Raw genomic sequence first — 12,546 nt, 5'->3', positions numbered from 1 at the left:
GGAAGATTTGATTTTTAAAAAATACCTTCCTGGTAATATCTGCTCAGAAAAAAAATGAGGATATACTAATTTGAGGAACTTTACATCAAGAGAGCTAGATAAATTGATTGTCAATCCTGGTGTGATACTGGGAAATACCAACAGCATGATTAGTTGAGGTTTGTGCCTCAAAGCAAAATTGTTAAATTTTTGCACATTGGCACTGAAGAATGAACTAGGATATTTCCTCCATTGGTACAACAGCCTTCTGGGATGGGGAATCTCTCCACATGTGTGAAAGGAACATCTCCATATGTCCAAAGAGAATGTCGACTACTGGGGCCCGTGGCACCTCTGTTCATGAAGATACTGCCTCTGATTCTGCATCAGCTTTTCCCCATGTTACCTCACCTGTGCATCAAGATGACAGGCCTCACAGAACATCATTACAAACTGCAAGGGCAGGATAACCTGAAACCCACTGTGACATGAGCCATAATAAAATTGTTTTAATTTAAAAAGCTTTTCCTATTCATCTGCTTTGAGAGAAACCACAAGGAAATTACTCTGGAAATATATGCCTTTCTGGGTTTCAAGAGAGAATCTTGTACATAAGCTTATGCAGATCATTTAAGTTTTCTTCTGGAAGGCTCTAATAAGCCAGGGCACAAGAATATGGGCAGCAGAGAAGAGCCCAGTTGGCTCCTTTCAGTGAAGGGGATAGAACAGTGTGATGCACACATGTGGGAACAAGAGGAGATCTGACTCTTCCACAAGTGCCCGGGAACTGCTCGGAATCACCAGCCTCAAATCCTGCCTGGTCTTGGGGCTGGACTATTCCTCCTCACTTCACAAAAGCCTGAGAAGAAAGATGAAGAAGGCAGACATTTCTTTTCTCTGCCCATGAAGAATGACACTCAGAGAGCCTCCTGTACCTTCTTTCCCTATTGTCTTAGTTTTAAGTCTGGTGAGAGAAATGGATGCAGAAGACACATGGTGTGCCACCAAAAAAGATGTATCCCTGAGCAAAATCCAAAATTAAAAAGACATTATAAAGGGAGCTTTATTTGCACAGAGTTAATTAAGTGGACAGTATGCCTCCAAAGCACTGAAAATCACTGGTCATATGACATTTCAAAATGATTATTGAATTGAACTGAAAAATCCCTGGAGCCAAATTTAAGGTCTCCCTTAAAACTCTCAAATTTAGGATCAAAGATTAAACAACCATGTGAACAAAGGTAAGAATTCCTTGTCAGGGGAATAACCATCATTTTACTTAGATTTTTATAAAAACTTTTTATTCCTTGTAATTATTACCTCTAGTATTCTAAGATGCAAGCGATTTCTCTTCCTTTAGCTGTTTCCATGAGGTTTACACAAATGATGTGGCCGGTCAAGGGGAGGCTGGTCCCCAATATTCCTCCCTCTCCTCTGACTCTCCTTCACCTTCCCCCCAGTGCTCTAAACCATGGGCAGGATTCTACTCTGGGGCCCAAATGAGGGCCTCTTCAAGGACTGGTGTTTCAGGAGATAAAGGGCCTGAAAGAGGCCAGGTTATGAACCAGCTTTGAGCCCAACTGGGAGAAGTGAGACAGGGTCTCTTTGCTTATAATAATGACAAGAATGTTTCTTTGCCCATCACATTTTTTTCCTTCAGGCCCCTCTCACAGAGCAAATTTACTTCCTGTAAGAGGTCTAAGGTTTGAACTGTCCACCTGGTTTTCAAAGTACACTCTATAGAGGCGTTACCTGAGCTAATCCACAAAAAAAACCTCTCTTTGTTTTTAAAAGATAGACCTTCTTGAGCAATGAATGGGCTCACAGTATCAGCACATTTGGGAAGGGTGGTTTTTGTGGCTCAAGAGAACAGGGATACCCACTTAAAGTTCAATCACCTATTTCATAATCAAAGCCTCTCTCTATTGTCACCTCCCTCACCTTCTCTTTAGGAAACTCCTCAAAGGGGATGAAGCTCGCCAACGACTGGAGGACGAAAGTGGCATTCTCTGCAGAAAGAGGAGTCCCTCACTTCTGAGCCCCCGACCAATGCCTGCAGCTGCTTCATTCTGAGCTTTAATCAGAGCCCTCAGACACTCTTTAGGCCTTAAGGAGGTTCTGCTAATTATCATCAAACCACTTCTGATTGTCATAAAAAGAAAAAAAAATAAGTTTAACGATTTCCCACTGCAATAAGGGTCCTCACTTAAGTCTATACTGTCAGTCTAAAAGGACATATTGGGCAATTTCACGTGTTTATTTAGCAGTATTCGATGGAAGAACATAGTTTAGTAAATAAGAATACTTCTCTTTGTTATGATATGCCAAATATGTATTTCAAAATCAGTAAAATTTCAATGAAAAGTTGAATGAAAATATAATGATTTTTTAGACAGGAATCAGACAGGAAAAGGAAATTAAAGGTATCTAAATTGGAAGAGAAGTGGTAAAGCTGTCATATATAGAAGACGTGATACTATATATAGAAAACCCTAAAGACTCCACACAAAAACTACTAGAACTGATAAATGAATTCAGCAAGGTAGCAGGACACAAGATTAACATACAGAAATTGGTTGCATTTCTTTACACTAACAGTGAAATATCAGAAAGGGAATGTAAAAAAACAATCGCTTTTAAAATCGTATCAAAAAAAATTAAAATACTTAGGAATAAACCTGATGAAGGAGGTGAAAGACTTTTATGCTGACAACTAGAAAACATTAATAAAGGGAACTGAAGATGATTCAAGGAAATGGAAAGCTATCCCAAGCTCTTGGATTGGAAGAATTAATATTGTTAAAATGACTATACTACCCAAAGCAATCCACAGATTTAAGGCAATTGTTATCAAATTACCCGTGACATTTTTCACAGAACTAGAACCAATACTCCTAAAATTTATATGGAACCATAGAAGACCCAGAATTGCCAAAGCAATCCTGAGGAAAAAGAACAAAGCAGGAGGCATAGCCCTCCCAGACTTCAGACAATACTACAAAGCTACAGTAATCAAAATGGCATGGTATTGGCATTAAAAACAGACTATGGATAAACGGAACAGAATAGAGAGCCCAGAAATAAACCCACACACCTACAGTCAACTAATCTTTGATGAAGGAGGCAAAACTATACAATGGAGAAAAGACAGTCTCTTCAGCAAGTGGTGTTGGAAAAGTTGGACAGTGCATGTAAATCAGTGAAGTTAGAACACACCCTCACACCATACACAAAAGTAAACTCAAAATGGCTTAAAGATTTAATCATAAGACATGACACCATAAAGCTCCTAGAAGAGAAGACAGGCAAAACATTCTCTGACACAAATCGTACCAATGTTTTTTTAGGTTAGTCTCCCAAGGCAATAGAAATAAAAGCAAAAATAAACAAATAGGACTAATCAAAGTTACAAGCTTTTGTACACCAAAGAAAACCATAAAACAAAAAGGCAACCTATGTACTGGGAGAAAATATTTGCAAATGATGAGACTGACAATGGGTTAATTTTCAAAATATACAAACAGCTCATACTACTCAACAACAAAAAAACAAACAACCCAATTGTAAACTGGGCAGAAGACCTAAATAGACATTTTTCCAAAGAGGACATACAGATGACCAACAGGCACATGAAAAGATGCTCAACATCGCTAATTATTAGAGAAATGCAAAGCAAAACTACAAAGAAGTACCACCCCACACCAGTCAGAATGGCCATCATTGAAAAGCCTACAAATAAATGCTGAAAAGGGTGTGGAGAAAAGGGAACCCTCCTACACTGTTAGGAATGTAAGTTGGTGCAGCCACTGTGGAAAACAGTATGGAGGTTACAATTCCACTTCTGGGCATATATCCAGACAAAACTATTACTGAAAAAGATACATGCACCCCCCTATGTTCATAGCAGCACTATTTACAATAGCCAAGACATGCAAACAACCTAAATGTCCATTGACAGATGAATGGATAAAGATGTGGTACATAAAATGTAAAATAGATAGCTAGTGGGAAGCAGCTGCATAGCACAGAGATCAGCTCGGTGCTTTGTGACCACCTGGGGGTGGGATAGGGAGGGTGGGAGGGAGACTCAAGAGGGAGCAGATATGGGGATATATGTATACGTAAAGCTGATTCACTTTGTTATACAGCAGAAACTAACACACCATTGTAAAGCAATTATACTCCAATAAAGATGTTAAAAATAAATAAATTTCTGGAAAAAAAAAGATGTGGTACATATATACAATGGAATACTACTCAGTCATAAAAAAGAATGAAATAATGCCATTTGCAGCAACATGGATGGACCTAGAGATTACCATACTAAGTGAAGTAAGTCAGAAAGAGAAAGATAAATACCACGATATCACTTATATGTGGAATCTAAAATATGACACAAATGAACTTATCTGAAACAGAAACAGACTCAGAGATATAGAGAACAGACTTGCAGTTGCCAAGGGGGAGGTGGGATGGGGGATGGATGGATTGGGAGCTTGGGGTTAGCAGATGCAAACTATTATATATAGAATGGATAAACAACAAGGTGCTACTGTATAGCACAGGGAACTATATTCAATATCCTGTGATAAACCATAATGGAAAAGAATATAAAAAAGAATGTGTGTGTGTGTGTGTGTTTGTGTGTGTGACTGAATCACTTTGCTGTACAGCAGAAATTAACACAATTTTGTAAATCAACTATACTTCAATTAAAAAAAAAAGAATGATTTATTATAACATCAACTGATAGAAGCTATACTTTTCTTTAAAGCCAGCAGGCAATTTTTGAAAAATGTCCGTTTAAATATGTCAATGTATTTTATGCATGGTATTCATTTTGGTTTCTACTCATTCTACCTTCATCACTTGCCAAATAAGAGACCCTTATATTATCTTCAAAAGGTAATAAAAGTGCTCACAGTAGACACATACTGCAAGAGCAGATAAGGGCAAATTAATGATCATTTCTGATAGATATGATTATTTAAATTACCCACCTCTAAGCAATGAATTACTAAATTAATCTTATAATAAGTGCAGGCAGAACACTTCAGTGTAGCGATTTATGGTAGGACACACAAACTTCATGTAAATATACACTAAATTTACTGGCCCATGTATATTCTTTTTCTGAAGGTACACAATTAAACCTCATTTAATAAGAGTTAGCTGGCACAGCAGAGTCAGGAAAACCAATACTCTTATTCAATGTAATATTTTAAATGGAGCACTAGCTTCAAAACTGTTTTCATCATGGTTTAAAGTTTACACTTCTCTAATTTAATCCTTTGTGCCATATTCAGTAGTAATTTTTTCCTTTGTTACTAACATAACACAAGTTCATATTAGGAATGTGACCCCAAAATGGCCACTCTAAATTAGAGCATTTAATGTAGTAAATTGATCATCCCTCAACACAACTGCAAAACTGAAAACTGTAGTCTTACTGGATCTTTTGCGTACTCTGCTGGAAGACAAGACCCTCATTATCTTAAAAAGAAACCCTACCCACTAACCTTCTAAGCTTAAAACAACTTGGGATCAAGGCAAAAGCAGTACAAGCGGTTACAAATTAAGCAGATAATACACAACAGTTTGCCCTATTTCAGTCCCAAACTGGGAAACTGCCCTCTATTAAAATCTATCATCAAAAGCAGCTACTGCTGCTGTTTCCTAAGAGGTATGTTCTCATTTCTAATTGGAGGACCTTATTGAAGGGTCAACTAGCGTACCTGTTTCAAGAATGAGGGAATCATCTGAAATCACTTTAAATCTTGGTTTCCCTCTTGCTCTCCTTTTTTAAATCTTGTAGCCTCTGAATGAACTGATCATCATCCATACTCAGAAGAAAAGAAGACTCTTTGCCAACAAAGGAAAAAGAATTTAAGTCCCATTAAGTTCTCTTTCAGGGGCTCCAGGGGCAGTTCCAAGGGATTTAATGAAGACTTCACAGTGTCAGAGACAAAGGGCCAACTGCATTAGGCTAGAATCCAGTTGTATTTCTTTACTAGTAACGGCACATCCGCCTCTTCTGTCTTTCAGTTTTGTTCGCAACAAGAAAAAAAGGGAAAGAAAACCAGGTAACCAGGGAGAAGTCTTAAAGAGACAGCTGTAGTTCACCTTCTTTAACCTACTGAAGAAAACTCAGGGAATGTAAATACCGAAAGAGCAGAGTGGGCTATTTAAAAAAATACTTAGCTTTTGCTTTGATTTAAAATAAAGCCTATTAAATACAAAATATCAATCTGTTTAATCATGATAAAGATGATGGCTGCTGACCTGCGCCAACCCTTGGGCTGCAATCATAAATACTGAATTTGCACGGAAGCCCTCTTCAACTGAAAACATTTTCTTTGTGCCAAGAGGACAAGGGCCTCTAGGTGTAGAGGATCATCCAAAGAAGTTCTGAAATCCATTTTTCCAGATCCTTTCAGATTAGCAAGCTACTCCCTGAATATAATCTCACCTTGGTGTTCTTTCTGGGGAACATACTTAATTACTTCAGATGGTGAGCACAAATGCTGCATACATTTCATCTACCTGTTTTGTTTAAGGAAATAACCTAGGAAGTGCTTCCATTTTTTGCTTATTCCTGAAATTTTAAACACAGTTTGAGGAGTTCATTCTTACAAATACAGTACTTGTTTTTGAAAGTTCCCCTCAGACCTCCAAGACTGATTGTCACCACTCCTCTGCCTCTGGTTTCTATGCAGGTCTTTGCTGCTATAACATCTCCCCCAATTCCGACATGCTCATGGGGGGGGTCAACAGTGACGGCGATAAGCCTGGGAGAGAGAACATCCTGGAAGCTCGCTGCTACTCCCAGGATCACAGGGAGCCAGGGAAGATGATGGGGGCCTGGCCCACCTAAGCGGGGCAACTCAAAGAAACAGCACTGGGCTCCCCCTCTGCAGTTTGCTCGCAGTTTCTTAGGTTCCCTAAATCAGGGTGTTGAGACACATGCAACACTGCTTCCTACTCATTTTAGGAGAAGAGGGATGTAAGCTTTCTGCACTTAGATAAGTAACTTCAAGTAACCAAACGACCAGACTTTCTCCACCTCTGCAGCCAGCTAGACATTGTAAAGAGAAAGCGCTCTTGGCTCTAGAGGGTAAGAGTTTGAGTATCTTCTCCCGACACTTATTAGCCCATGACATATAAGTGAATAACACATTTCTAAACTGATACTCTCCAAATGAGGGACATAGCATTAGGAGTAGTATCTTCCACCTTTGCTCTATACTTACTCACTTTTGTTATGGTTTGGAGAATCATTTTGAATGGGGTGGTAGGAAAAATGGGGAAAATATCTGATGAGAACATCATTATGTCCAACAAACATTTATTGAAAAAAAATAAATTTGGAGTCAGACAGTTTTAAATTCTGATTCTACTGCTATTTGACTCAGGGTAAGTTATTAATCTCCTCAAGACTCAGTTCCCTAACTGGGAAACAGGGCTAACCCTGTGGGGCTGCTATGAGAATCTGGAACAACAATGAAGCTCCTGGTGTGATGCTGACATGGACCAGGAGCCCAGCCCAACAGGGGGACAGTGAGGGGTGGTGTTTGTCAAACTGCAGGTGCAACCAATGGATCATGATGTCAATTTTGTACCCATGACCATCATTTTGTCTTTTATATGAACTAGAATAGAACTGATAAAATAGCAAATATCAGCGTACAGAGCAAGAGTAATATTGTTTTGTGAAATTTTTGTTCCTCTCTGTGTGTGTGCACGTGCACACACACTTGAAATCATGATATGAAGCAGTTCTACTGTGTCAGCGGTCAACAGTGCGTTGAAGTCATTAGCAGAGTGGTTAGCTTCTCAGGTTATGGAGTCAGAAATCTCCTTAAATTAAATTTGAATCCTGTTTGTATATTTTGGAAATTAATCCCTTGTGGGTTGCATCATTTGCAAATATTTTTTCCCATTCCATAGGTTGTCTTTTCATTTTGTTCATGGTTTCCCTTGCTGTGCAAAAGCCTTTAAGTTTAGTTAGGTCCCATTTGTTTATTTTTGTTCTTGTTTCCATTACTCTAAGAGACAGATCCAAGAAAATATTGCTGCGAATTATGTCAAAGAGTGTTCTACGTTTTCCTCTAGGTGTTTAATAGTCTTTAATTCATTTTGAGTTTATTTTTGTGTATGGTGTTAGAGAATGTTCTAATTTCATTCTTTTATGTGTAGCTGTCCAGGTTTCCCAGCACCACTTATTGAAGAGACTGTCTTTTCTCCATTGTATATTCTTGCCTCCTTTGTCTTAGATTAACTGACCATAAGTGTGTGGTTTTATTTCTGGGCTTTCTGTTCTGTTCCATTGATCTATGGGTCTGATTTTTGTGCCAGTACCATACTGTTTTCATTACTGTAGCTTTTTAGTGTAGCCTCAAGTCAGGGAGTGTGATTCCTCCAGCTTCCTTCTTCTTTCTCAAGGTTGTTTCGACTATTCAGGGTCTTTTCTGTTTCCATACAAATTAAAAAAATTTTTGTTCTAGTTCTGTGAAAAATGCCATTGGTAATTTGATAGGGATTGCATTAAATCTGTAGAATGCTCTGGTAGTATGGTCATTTTAACAATATTGATTCTTCCAATCCAAGAACACAGTACATATTTCCATCTGTGTTGTCTTCCATTTTTTTCATCAGAATCTTAATAGTTTTTGGAGTACAGGTCTTTTGACTCCTTAAGTAGGTTTATTCCTAGGTTTTCTTTTTTTTCTTTTTTGATGCAATGGTAAATAGGATTGTTTCTGTAATTTCTTTCTGATATTTTGTTGTTAGTGTATAGAAATGCAACAGATTTCTGTATATACAACAACTTATACAGCTCAATATCAAAAAAAACCAAACAACCCAATCAAAAAATAGGCATAAGATCTAAACAGACATTTCTCCAAAGAAGACATACAGATGGCCAACAGGCACATGAAAAGATGCTCAGTGTCACAAATTATTAGAGAAATGCAAGTCAAAATTACAATGAGGTATCACCTCACACCAGTCAGAATGTCCATCATTAAAAAGTCTACAAAAAATAAATGGTGGAGAGGGTGTGGAGAAAAGGGGGCCCTCCTACACCATTGGTGGGAATGTAAATTGGTGCAGCTATTATGGAAAACAGTATGGAGGTTCCCTAAAAAACTGAAAGAAGAGTTAACATATGATCCAGAAATTCCATTCCTGGTCATATATCCGGAAAAGATGAAAACCCTAATTCAAAAAGATACATGCACCCCAATGTCCATAGCAGCACTACTTACAATAGCGAAGACATAGAAACAATATACACACACGCGCGCGCACACACACACACACACACACACACACACACACACACACACACTGGAATATTACTCAGCCATAAAAAAGAATGAAATAATGCCATTTGCAGCAACACAGATGGAGCTAGAGATTGTCATACTAAGTGAAGTAAGTCAGACAGAGAAAGACAAATGTCACATATCCCTTATATGTAGAATCTAAAAAAATGATAGAAATAAACTTAATTACAAAACAGAAATAGACTTACAAACACAGAAAACAAACTAATGGTTACCAAAGGGGAAAGTGATGGGGAGGGATAAATTAGGAATTTGGGATTAACAAATATACACTACTATATATAAAATAGATAAACATGGTCCTGCTTTGTAGCAAAGGGAACTATATTCAATATCTTGCAGTAACCTATATTACAAAAGAATCTGAAAAATTTACGTATATATAACTTTTATATATATAATATAAAATCACTTTGCTATACACCTGAAACACTGTAAATCAACTATACTTCAATTAAAAAAAAACAAACACACACACACACACACACACAATTTGAATCCTGGCTCTGCCACTTACTTGGTAAGTGGGGTAAGCTCACAATGCCTTGGTTTTTAAATCTGTCAGATAAGGATGACGAGAGAATTGTGAGGATTAAGTGGCAGATGGTGGGGAAAGAGGCTAAAACATGTTAAGGATTCTGCGATTGTTAGGAATTATTATTAATACTTGTGTAATTTGTCAGGGCCTGCAACAAGCACTAGAGCAACAGAAATGAGAGACACAGGCCCTCTCTTCAAGGAGAGGAAGAATATAGTCGAGAATGTGGGGAGGGATGAGAAAAAAATGCCGGAGGTCTTGGTGGGGAACTGGAAAGTACAGGTGGGTACAGGGTGGTAGTCAGGAAAGAACCTGGTGGGAGGGGAGCCAGAAATCAAAAGAATACAAAAAAGTGATAGTCTCTCTTCTTGTTCTTGGTAGAAAATAATTAGATACATTTCTCTGTTAATGCTTGTCCCCAAAACTCCTGTGTTGTTGTTTTTTTTTTTCTTTACTCTTTAAATTTATATAAACAATTTGGTTTTTTTTTTTTTAGAAATGATAATTTTGTATATTAAAAAAACATAGGTTTATGTTTATACTCTTTAGCATGTATGAGTTATTTGGAGAATACAACTTTTCATAGTGTTATCCATATTTGAATTTCCATATAGGCTGCAATCCTGATGGAAACAATTTGGTTTTTATTATAAGGAATAAATATAAAGAAAATCACCAAGGATCACAAAAACATTAACAGAAATTAAAGAGCAAAGTCAGTCCAGAATGTGTTACTCTTTTTATATCAGTAGAAATAATACCTAAAAGTTTAGTGCCCTGATCCTTAAGAACAATGATAGCTCCTATTGACTGAGTGTTCCCAAGAACCAGGCATGGGCCACAAATGTTTTCACACCCACTTACATCTTCACAGCAAATCTGTGTGGCAGTAGTTCCTAGACCTGGTTTAAGAATGAGGAGGACTCTGAAGCTTGGAAGCCAAGTGACTTCATCAAGGTCACACACTCGTATGAGGCAGAACAGGAATAAAGATGTAGGTCATACTGACACTCAGTCTACGCTCTTAAACATTCTATCCCTGGATGCCTCCTGAATGATTTCCTGGGACCTTTACACATTGCACAGTGTCTACAGATTCTCTCTCTCTAATCAACCAACACTGCACCCTGGAGACAAACACATAAAAAGTGGAAAATAAAGGTTCTGTGTTTACAGTGGTTGGTGATCATTATCTACATGGATACAAAGCTTAGCACTGTTCTATAAACACACTCTCTGGAGTGTGTACACAGAGCATGCTCAAAAGTAGAGTGGAAACTGATGGAACAGAACCAAAACCTGGTGATGTCAAGGTATATTTAGTCTTTGCTCAGATGTGCTTCCAGACATTTTCGGCAGAGCCAAGAATCATCCAACCTTTCTTTATTTATAGAGTTCTTTACGTACACAAACATACAGCCTTTTCTTATTAAGAAACATTAAAGATAATGCAGGGCACGCTTCCAGATCCTTTCATCCGAGAATATGAAAGGACTTTAGAGACATGCCCATTATTTCTACTAAATAGTTTCATTTGGCCATTTCAGAAATGGGTACAATCAAAACTTAAAACTTGGGAATCTAAACTCATTTATTTTCTACTGTAATCACTAAGTCATGAATCTAATAGCCAGAGGAAATCTTTAAATACAGGGATTATATGTACTGAAAAGTTCTTCCCATTTTTCCTGAAAGGGATGTCTTAAAAAATTTCTTTTTAATTGTAGTAAAATACACATAAAATTTACCACTTTAACCATTTTTGAGTGTACAGTTCAGTGGTATTAAATACATTCACATTGTTGTACAGCCATCACCACCATCCAGCCACAGAACTCCTTTCATCTTGCAAAAATGAAACTCGGTACCCATTAAACAACAACTCCCCACTTCTCCATCCTGGCAGCTCCTGGCAGCCACCATTCTACTTCTTGTCTCCATGAACTGACTACTCTAGGTACCTCATATTAGTAGAATCATACCGTATTTGTCCTTTGCGACTGGCTTATTTCACTTAGCATAATGTTCTCAAGGTTCATCTGTGTTGTAGCATGTGTCTGAATTTCCTTCTTTTATAAGGCTGAATAATATTGCATTGTATATATATGTACCACATTTTGTTTATCCATTCATCTGTTGATGCACCCTTGGGTGCCTCCACCTTTTTGCAATTGAGAATAATGCTGCTATAAACATGCTTGTACAGAGAGCTCTTCAAGACCCTGTTTCAATTATTTTGGGTTTATAACCTTATGCAGAATTACTGGATCGTATAATAATTCGATTTTTAACTTTTTTGAGGAAACTCTATCTTGTTTTCCACAGTGGCTGCACCATTTTACACTCCTACCAGCAATGCATGAGGATTGTAATTTCTCCACATCCTAGTCAACACTTGTTATTTTCTTTTTTTTTTTTTTTGATAGTAGACATCTTAAGGGGTGTCTCATTGTGGCCTGAAAGGAATATCTTGATTTCAAAAATACTTAGAGTAATTCCAGGTATTTTAGAGGCCAGGGGTAGGTAGCAACAGCTGTACTCAGTCATAAGACACAAGTCCACGTTCTCCTTCCTTTGGGTGCCATGTTCTATATGCTTCCTAATAAACAGGCATTACAGAGCTCATTATACCCACACTCCAGGATGAACATTTGCCTGGATCTTTTTGTGTCGTCTCCT

At 37.7% G+C, this 12,546-nt stretch overlaps 1 protein-coding gene across 1 annotated transcript in view; it reads right to left on the bottom strand.

Moving 5' to 3' along the window:
- Positions 1 to 12,546, bottom strand: part of LOC118884069 (multidrug resistance-associated protein 4-like) — a 130,630-nt gene that overhangs the window by 32,044 nt on the left and 86,040 nt on the right. The gene's annotated exons all lie outside the window — the stretch shown is intronic.

The sequence above is a fragment of the Balaenoptera musculus genome, chromosome 18 (assembly GCF_009873245.2).
Source record: "Balaenoptera musculus isolate JJ_BM4_2016_0621 chromosome 18, mBalMus1.pri.v3, whole genome shotgun sequence".
Classification (NCBI taxonomy): domain Eukaryota; kingdom Metazoa; phylum Chordata; class Mammalia; order Artiodactyla; family Balaenopteridae; genus Balaenoptera; species Balaenoptera musculus.
The sequence above is the reverse complement of the archived record's forward strand: the minus strand, read 5'-3'. Positions and strand labels throughout refer to the sequence as shown.